Source organism: Corythoichthys intestinalis, chromosome 1 (genome assembly GCF_030265065.1).
Source record: "Corythoichthys intestinalis isolate RoL2023-P3 chromosome 1, ASM3026506v1, whole genome shotgun sequence".
NCBI lineage: Eukaryota > Metazoa > Chordata > Actinopteri > Syngnathiformes > Syngnathidae > Corythoichthys > Corythoichthys intestinalis.
Window position 1 is genome coordinate 67950720 of NC_080395.1, and position 9704 is coordinate 67960423.

Here is a 9704-nt window from a genome sequence, read left to right on the forward strand (position 1 = left end):
CCCGGAAGAGTAAAACGACGTTTTTTTTCTTTCGTTTAGTTTTATTGAACATTGAATGAAGACAAATACGTATAGACGGTCATTTTTTTTATCAAGGTAAACAATATTAAATCGATTTAATAATTGACAGAGTTCAAATAAATAATTTTGATTGTTTTTACAGGCTCGTTTACTTTTTTATTGTTACCAAACTTAAGACACTCAATATAACAAACAATTTTAAACGAACTGATCACCTGAACCTTTTCCGGTGTTCTTTGTGTCAGAACATGTGTGACAGAACAGGTCATCTGACCAATTTTGCAACCCATCAAAAAAATTTCTACTTTGCAGTTCTGCGCATGCGCGTAACGTTAAAAAATGGCCGCGAATACCGCGATTCTGAAGTAAACACGACAAACTTTCTTTAAAGCAAGGAATATTTACTTAAGTTTGATCATGGAAAGACATGTAGAAAGGTTTTCCTCAGACACATCCTACCATGTTAGCAGCACACAACAACTGCACCTCGCTCTATCACTTTTAACGACTTCGCCGTGTTGTTAAGTATTGATTTAAGCCATTTTCGTGTTGCACATGTATGTTTATGATGTATCTGGTTTAGTTAGCACCTTTGGATAACATTGAGAGTCCAACTGAATGTAAAAGAGGGCTTTTTCAGCGCCATAAAAGCTTTGGGAGCAAAATTTTGTAAGATAGCAAATTTTTTCAGAACACCGGAACAGTGGTCACCAAATTACACAGCTATTTAAATGCTGACAGTTAAGACGTTTAACCATTTGTTGAGCAAGTGTACGGGATGCAGTTTGCAAAGCAGCCCCATCAGAAAATAAAGGCAACACTTAGCGCTAAAAATATGATGTGAAAATTTTTGTCAATTTTTTTTTTTTTTTTTTTTTTTTTGCTCATTTACAACACAACAATATTTTCTAACTGATATATTTATTTCTAAATAATAACTGATACAGGTAAACGTTTAATCTAGGACTAAATCTTATATCTACATAATACTGGTACATCTAAACATAGACTTCATAATGTATTGACATGACCAGTGTTGTTAATAAGAGCGTTAGAATTAGGCTCGAGCGTATGACGTGGCACTCGCGAGGTTTCCGCCGCTATCGCCATTGTGGAAGCGAGAAACATAAACAGTGAGGCATTTCAACACAGGTTGCTCTTTAAAAATGGTTGGAAATTATTGTGCGGTAAAGAATTGCAACAACCGATCGAATAGAAAGGAGAATGTACAGCTCGACGGAACACCATTGAGTTTCTTCCGGATCCCTACATGGAGACAAGGCGAGGGAAAGGTCATATCTGAACTTACTAAACGTCGAAGAATGGCATGGGTGGCCTCGATCAGAAGGAAGGGCATAACGTTTGATTCTCCAGTTACACACTGAGTTTGCTCTATGCACTTCCACTCCGGTAAGTTAATTTTGTTTGTTCACGCAAATTTCAGTAACTTTACGCCCTGAGTCGGCCTGTTGTTAGCTATAGCTACAGCTAAACAACTAGCATGCATACATGTGCATTGTCTTCATAAGACATCATTCCTGCCGTTGCTAAATGAAAAAGCTGTAATATTTTGACGTGAGAGAGTGGCAAAGAATTTGTACACAGGCTACATTTTCTGCAACAAAAAATTTGTACATCCATGGTCACAGACTAATGTAAACACACATTGCCTACCTTTGCTAGAAAGATGGTGTTGCCGTTTACTATGGTCATAATGTGCAGACCCTGCACCCATCCGCAGCAAAACTGTTCGTAGCTTTGTAGCGGTTTGTAGTTTCGGAATTGCTGATGAATGTAGTAACATACACCAAACACTAAATACAGCATGATGTCCATTTCGCGTAGTGGTGGAAGCTTGTCGACATCTTTATTCCATTCGTGTTCGGCTTGCTCGTGAGGGTCAACATTGTTCACATCCTTAAAATTGCTCACATATCTGTCCTTCGCCGTGGTAACAAGTTTGTCTCTGTATCGAACTGGCAAGTTTTCGCTACATTTTTCCATCTTTGGCACTCGTAGTTCAATTGTATTTGCCGTTAAGTTTCAATGTCCCGTGATGCAGACGTGCTTCCGCAATGGCTGCGTTGTCGCAAATCTCGCACGATCCCGTGCTGCTGTGACGTAAACGCTCGAGCCTAATATAACGGCGTTACTAATGGCGGTATTTTTTTCTGTAGTGTGTATTTTAATTAATTACTTTTCTCTTCTTGGCAACGCTGTTACCGTTACTGAGGATGGAAAGGCGTGCCTTACTATAGGGTGACCATATTTTGATTTCCAAAAAAGAGGACAATCAGCCTGGCCTCAAGATACTTGAATTTTACTCGAAGTTCACTCAAAGATGCCTATATGACTTGAATATATTTAAAGTGAGCCGCCTCACTCTGAATGGAAAAATGCAGTTTGAAAAAAAAAAATATATATATATGCAGACCCATGGAAATACCAAGGAAAGTTTAAAAAAATGAGATTGTGAAGATGAGAGAGGTTGGAAAATCACTCATAGCAATCGCACTAACTTTGAAGTTAAAGTGGTATTAATCCTTTTAGTTTTTATACAAGGTGGGGCAGAGCAACTTGCTTATTTAAATTTGGCGCCCTGAAGCGATGGTTCCTCCGAGGATGGTAGGGATGGACTTATTTGAGAGCGTGGGGCTTAAAGTTTGGTTATTAAGGTGCTTTATTTATTTTGTTCTTTTTTTCAGGAACCCCAGTGAACATCATGGAGTGCACGAAGTTGGAACGCGCTTTCGCTGTTGAGACATTTTTTTCATGCGGTCACTCAATTGTCGCAACGCAATATATATTCCGTAGACATTTCAATATTCCCCCCATGGTCGATTGTTTCATGGGTAAACAACTTCAGGAAAACAGATGATGTGAAGAAAAAGAAACCTGACCTCCCACAAACAGCAAGTCACCCCAAACCATTGACGCTGTGAGACAATCTGTTTTGAGATCTCCCCGACGGTCTGCCTGCAAACACGCACCTGCTCTTGGGTTTTCTGCCTGTTCTGTGAGACGAATTCTCCATGAAGAATTGAAATTTAATCCCTACAAATTAGCTATGGTGCAGGAACTTAATCGATGCCATTTTATTGCTCGCATGAAAAAAAAAAACTTCAACAGCGAATGCGCGTTCCAATTTCGTCCACTCCATGATGCTCTCTGGGATTCCTGAAAAATGAACAAAAAATAAATAAGGCATGTTAAGAACCAAACTTTAAGCCCCACCCTATCAAATAAGTCCAACCCTACCATCCTCAGAGCAACTATCATTTCAGGGCGTCAAATTTAAATAAGCAAGTTGCTCTGCCCCACCCTGTATATTTTGATGTAATTTTTGATACAGTCTTGTGGGCCGTTTACTTGGGACACCAAGATGCAACGATTGCGTTGCGGAATGGCGAAGATGCAAACGTTTGATTCAGGCCTCCAAAGTGGAACGATTCAATGACGTCAGCCCTCGCACACGTCACTTTGGACCTACGCAATTGCTTCAAGTAAACATTCAAAATGACAAACATGGTGAACCATCGGCTCTAGTTTACTGTTTTTATTATAGTGTTAATTCAAATATATTTTATGTTCGCGTTTTTGTGCCTTTTGAAACCAAAGAAAAAAATGCATGGTGGCCATTGCTTCGAGTGGGTGGTATGTTGTCTCCCGGGTTGAGGAGGTTATTGTCAAGGAAGTGCATCATTGGCTGTCACCTTGAAAAACTGCACTGCCCCTTAGGGCCTGGCATGAATACTACATTGTTTTCACGGAGAATTGCGACATCGTTCGAATGGAGACGGAACCATGTAAATGCAAACATTAAATTTGTAGTATTGTTGGAGCGTCACCATGTAAACGGCCCCTTGGTCTCCCATCTCACTCCTGTAAAACCAGTGTTTGTATACTTCTTGATCCTCTCAGCATGCCAGCCACACCCACCTCATCAGGCCAAATCAGCTCACTTGCCGACACACCCGTGACTAATTCTAATCAGCACTGCCTCTCTAGCAGTCACACTCCTTGCTAGATCACCTCCGCTACGACTGGGTTTTATAGTGCGTACGACAGGATAAAAAAAGTCTAAATAGCATTATTATGTGAATTAGAATCATATTTTGAGACGATTCGACTATATACAACAATTTGGCAAAGCACAGATGAGGAGAATTTAGTCTTTTAATCCGGCGTTTAGCCACGCCTACCAATATAGGGCTCTAGCGTCCCCAACAAAAGGATGACGTCGGCAGGGTTATGGTTTCATCTGATTTACAATTCAGCCCATTGAGGGGGAATTATTCAGAACAAGGAAAATGCGACGAAGAGAGCCGCAAAATGTAATTGTTTCAGTCTCGCTACTCCAATATTTGTACAGGATATTCTTTTTATCGAAGTGTTATTTCCCCAATTGCTAAATAAATGGTATGGTCATGACAAATAACAGTCTTGTGCTAAATGGAATATTAAATAATAATAAAAATGCATTTATTCAGTACGACATAATGGTCAAAACTGTCGACTTTACCTTTACTGTGTTAGGTTTTGTGTTGGTTACCCTCGAGTGTGTCCCTGTGATTGCCCATCGGTTTCACCTGTTGTACCTGCTCCTAGTGTATCCTCCAACCTGCATTAGAGCCTAGTTCGGGCCTAAAAAAGCCAGCCCGACCCGACACGGCCCGCTGGTATTGAGGCCCGACCCGGCCCGAACCCGATCAATTAACTAGATTTGCAGGCCCGAGCCCGAAAAACCCGTTTTTCTTTTTTTTTTTTTTTTTTTTGTTGGAGTGACGCGGACAAAAAAACGCAGCAATTTATTTTCATTTCTTCGAGTTGGCAGAAAAAATGCAAGTTTTCTTAATGTTTAAATAGTCTACATATTTTTATGATCATTATAAAAACATTTACACAACGAAATAACGCTGGGAAAGTTAAATATTAAAAAAATGCGGTTTTGCAGACACAGAGGAAAAGATTCAAAAGGATCACATTTGTGTTGCCTTTGTGTGCATAAATAAGTGTCTTTCGTAACGAATTCACAGTTGTCAGAAAAAAAATGCAAGTTTACTCAATATCTAAATAGTCTACATATTTTTATGAGAATTATAAAAGCATTTACACAACGAAATAACGCTGGGAAAGTTTGTTAAATATATTTCTGAGTGTGTGGGATATTGTTCTCACATGGACGCGGCTCTCTGACAAGGAGAGGGAACAGCAGCAAAAAAAAAAAAAAAACTACAAATGCTTTGAAATAACATTCTTTATTGTAATGACAACAATAACAAAAATAAATTATAAAAAAATACAAATGAAATAAAAGCTTTTAAACTGCGGGCTGGCCTTGACTGCAGTCTGCAACTTGCGACCTCATGTCCTGCTCTTTATTCCTGTGAAATAAGGGAAATAATTAGACCGGCTCGATATTACAGCAGGATATTATGGCTTACTTACAGTGTTTATATTTTTTGGGTCGTTGTCGTGCAGGAATAAGCGCGTCCACTGCCAAGTTTCAGTGACGTTCTCCGCTGATCTATTGTGCGGCCTGCAGCGCTGAAAACTCTCTCGCAGCTGCTGCTGCTTGCAGGGATGCACAACTCTTTTTCTTGCCAACTTGGAAAGTTTTGGATATATATTTGTTGCATTCGACGAAGCCGACACAGTTTTTTGTTGCATCTTCCACGATCAATTGAAATTCTTTCCACACCTCACTCCTACCGGTGCATTCTTGCCTCTTCCATTCCCCCGTCTTCAGTTTGTTTTTAACTTCTCGCTGCTCCATATTGAAAAAGAAGTACCACGAGGATGAGGAGTTGTGGAGTTCTGTACACGCGCAAGGCGCCAGAACAGGAGAAAATGAAAAAGAGGGCGGTGCCTCGGCCGTGCACAAGTGCTACAGCGGGAGGACAAGAAGAAAAAGCGGGCGGCGCCACAGCGTTCATGTGCATGTGCGCACAAGCAAAAGCGGAATACAGAAAGCCTGCTCTCCTTTTTTTTTTTTTTTTTTAATAATTTATTTGTCCGGCACGGCGGCCCGACCCAAACGTGAATGCTTAACATTCGGGTCGGTTCGGGTTCGGGCACAAGATCTAACCTCTAACCTGCATCCTCCTGTGTCGCTCACCCGTTCCTCGTTGTCTCGTTACCCCTTGTCTCTGTGTGTATATATGCTCCCGGTTTCTTTTCACTCCTTGTTGCGTCATTGTCGATGTCTAGTTGAGTCTGTGTGTGGTCGAGATCTACTTCTGAAGCCTTGTCTTCCTTGTTTGAGTGAGTTTTGATGCCTTTTATTTGATCCCCTGGCCTTTTGTTGATATTTTGTGGTTTTGTTAATTATCATTAAACCAAGTTTGAGTTCACTGCTACCCGGCCTTGCCTCGCCTTGGATTTGTTTCCCTGCTTTTGGGTCCACACCGCTCGTCCGGCCGCTTTCCCTGACATACTGTTGCACCTCCCGAACTATATTTTATGCCACCGTATTCAGACTTTTGTCATTTCCCTGCCCCCCCGGCTTCGGAGAATGTAAACAAACCATTAGGCGTGACAGCTAGCCGATATGCTAACGCGAACCGAGTAACGTCTCAAAGTCTTATGTTCGCTTTTCGGAGCGAAAAATCACACAATATATGCCCGGATCATCTCAAATGGCGGCGGAGTTGTCGATTGTCTTCGCCAATCGGCAACCCGTCCGGCGCCGAGCAAATTACAGCTCGTTCCCCTCCTATGGACAGGAGAGCTCACTGGGGAAGCAGCTGGAGAGTACCGCTGGATAAACCGGCCGATGTCGGAGGAACGCATAGCTGCCACATGGTCAATACGAATATGGCTTAAAATAATGCTTTACTACACAGCGACGACGTAAACAGAGAGTGGCGGCGTGCAGTTGTTGTGCAGCTAACATGGCAGGATTTGTCTGAGAACTTTTCAACATGTCTGTCCATGATCAAAAGTAAGTAAATAGTCCTTTATATAAAGACAGTTTGAAGTGTTTACTTTGTAATCACCGTATTCACCATTTTTAACACAAAGTTGCAATTTCTGATGGGGTTGAAAATTTGACAGCACACCGTGCACACGAAGAGGGCAATAAGCCGAGTATAGATGGGGTTGTGCAAACAAGCTGCTGGTTGTCGGCCGAGTGGCATTCATGGTGGGCAATCAGCCACAAAATGCAAGCCACCTCTGTATTAAAACGATTGCCATGATCCCAGTATTTGACGATGTTTACTCACTTCCTCATAAGTCCAATGGTCCCACAGTAGTAGGGCTTGTTTTGGCCAATATCCGCAGTGAACGGGAACCTTTTGAAACCCAAAAAGGGTCACCCGCCTCTCCTTGGTGCAGCAACAATTTTCTGCAGCCGTTTGGCTGGCGTGATGCGAAAAATAAACGAATTAATCCGCAAAATCAGCTAAATCCGCAGTCCATCTGCATTCTATGAAGCAATGATCACATTCGCATTCGTCCTAAACCCGAGACTGAAGCTGGAAGTCACTCATTTTCATGGCACGGGATTCAAAAATTTAATATATGAAACGATCGCTTCCACACACATCCAAGCGGTCCATTTCATTCAGGAGCATAAAACACCACGTGAAATATGAAATAAACATGCTTTTTGGTGTCATATGCATTTTAAGCCAAACCACGTCAAGCTAAACCAGTGAATGCCTCGTGGCCTGACTGCCTGCCTGCCTGTCAGTCTGCTAGTAGCCTACCATTCAGACGATGCCCCATGAAGTATTAACACTTTCAACTGTGCTTGTACGTTGGCGGACACTTCATAATGATTCATTTACTCTATGACGCCATCTAGAGGTCAAAATATAAAATTGCTCATTTTCCACAACACCACCATCACGTAGACAAATACACTGCCAAGGGATTAGCGACCACAAAGAAACACAGTTATTAGAAACAGGAATATGCCGGTGTTACTTTGTAGTAGTGGTTGTTTGTTGTTGTCTGGTTGCCATACATTTCTGCAGTTGAGCCTGTCAGTCGGTAGTAAATGTGGCCAAGTAACATTCTTGGCACATTCCAGCCTGTCAGATCAAATGCAGTGGTTTACAGACAGGCTGGGGTTAACAGACACTAAAACAGTTGAGTTTGGTTAGAAAGCCAAAGTTTTAAGAAAATATTCAATATGGTATAACTGACATAACCATCTACATGAATTCAAATCTAATTTATACATTTACACACAATTAAATATATAATTTGAAAACATTTACATTAACAAACTATTAATATTTTTAATTGAGTTAATCACAGCTTAAAAATTAATTAATCGTAATCAATCGCTATTCAAACCATCTATAAAATATGCCATATTTTTCTGTAAATTATTGTTGGAATGGAAATATAAGACGCAAGACGGATACATACATTCAACACACTGTACATCAGTACTGTATTTGTTTATTATAACAATAAATCAACAAGATGGCATTAACATTAACAGGGCCGGCCCAGGCCATTTGGGGGCCCTAAGCAAAATAATGCAAAGCGGCCCATATTTTTTGGCCCACCATTTCGTCACAGTGAACTGTGAAACCCATACATGCAATCCAACCCATACGTCCATATTTTGTATATTAATCAGATTTTCTTGCACTGCATACTTCAAACTTCTCACCCCAAATGATCGTCAGTACTTACATTAGATAGCGCCAAACCTTTTTCTAAAAGAGGAAAGAAAGAAGTTAAGGAAGAACTTTTATTTTTTTAAGCTTATAATCAAGTATCAAACCTCACAAAAGTCAAACAAAGCAAACTGTGGTAAACAAAACAGAATATAAATTAAACAATTGCCAGATTGGGGGCCCCCTGGTGGTCAGGGGCCTTAAGCAGCTGCATAATCTATGTATAGCCTGGGCCGCCCCTGAACATTCACATTCTGTTAAAGCGATCCATGGATAGAAAGACTTGTCATTTTTAAAAGATAAATGTTAGTACAAGTTATAGAAATTTTATATTAAAACCCCTCAATGTTTTCGTTTTTAAAAATTTTTGTAAAATTTTCAATCAAAAAATAAACTAGTAGCTCGCCATTCTTGATGTCAATAATTACACAATGCTCATGGTGCTTAACCCATAAAATCAGTCGTACCCAAGCGCCAGCAGAGGGAGACAAAAAACACAAGTAACAAGTGGACACGACACTGTGCTGTCATTTTCATCTGTTTGAGCGGGACATGTGCGTTAATTGCGTCAAATATTTTAACGTGATTAATTTAAAAAAATAATTACCGCCCGTTAACACAATAATTTTGACAGCCCTATTGTATATGTTTGGATTCCATCTCAACAATTGTATATCAAAATATGAAAAGATTGTAAAATATATTTATATATATATATATATATATAAAATTTATTGAATTGTTGTTTATATGCTTTATTTGCTCAATTGCTCTACTATATCGCGCTTTAAAGGGGTTTAATCTATTATAAACAAAATGATGTTTTGGAAGGTCAAATTTTAAAATAAATTGAAATTCATGTAGTATTGGTCTTTTTATTCTGTTTGTTTGGAGTGGAAGAGAAGACGTTAGATTCTAGATAGATTTTTTAAATTGCTACAAAAGAAAGATGCTGGTTGCTCAAACTAATAAAAGCAGTCAGTCGTTATTCACCTGTTCTCACAGGAACTTGTTTGAATTACTTCAACTTTAGCAAAGAGATGC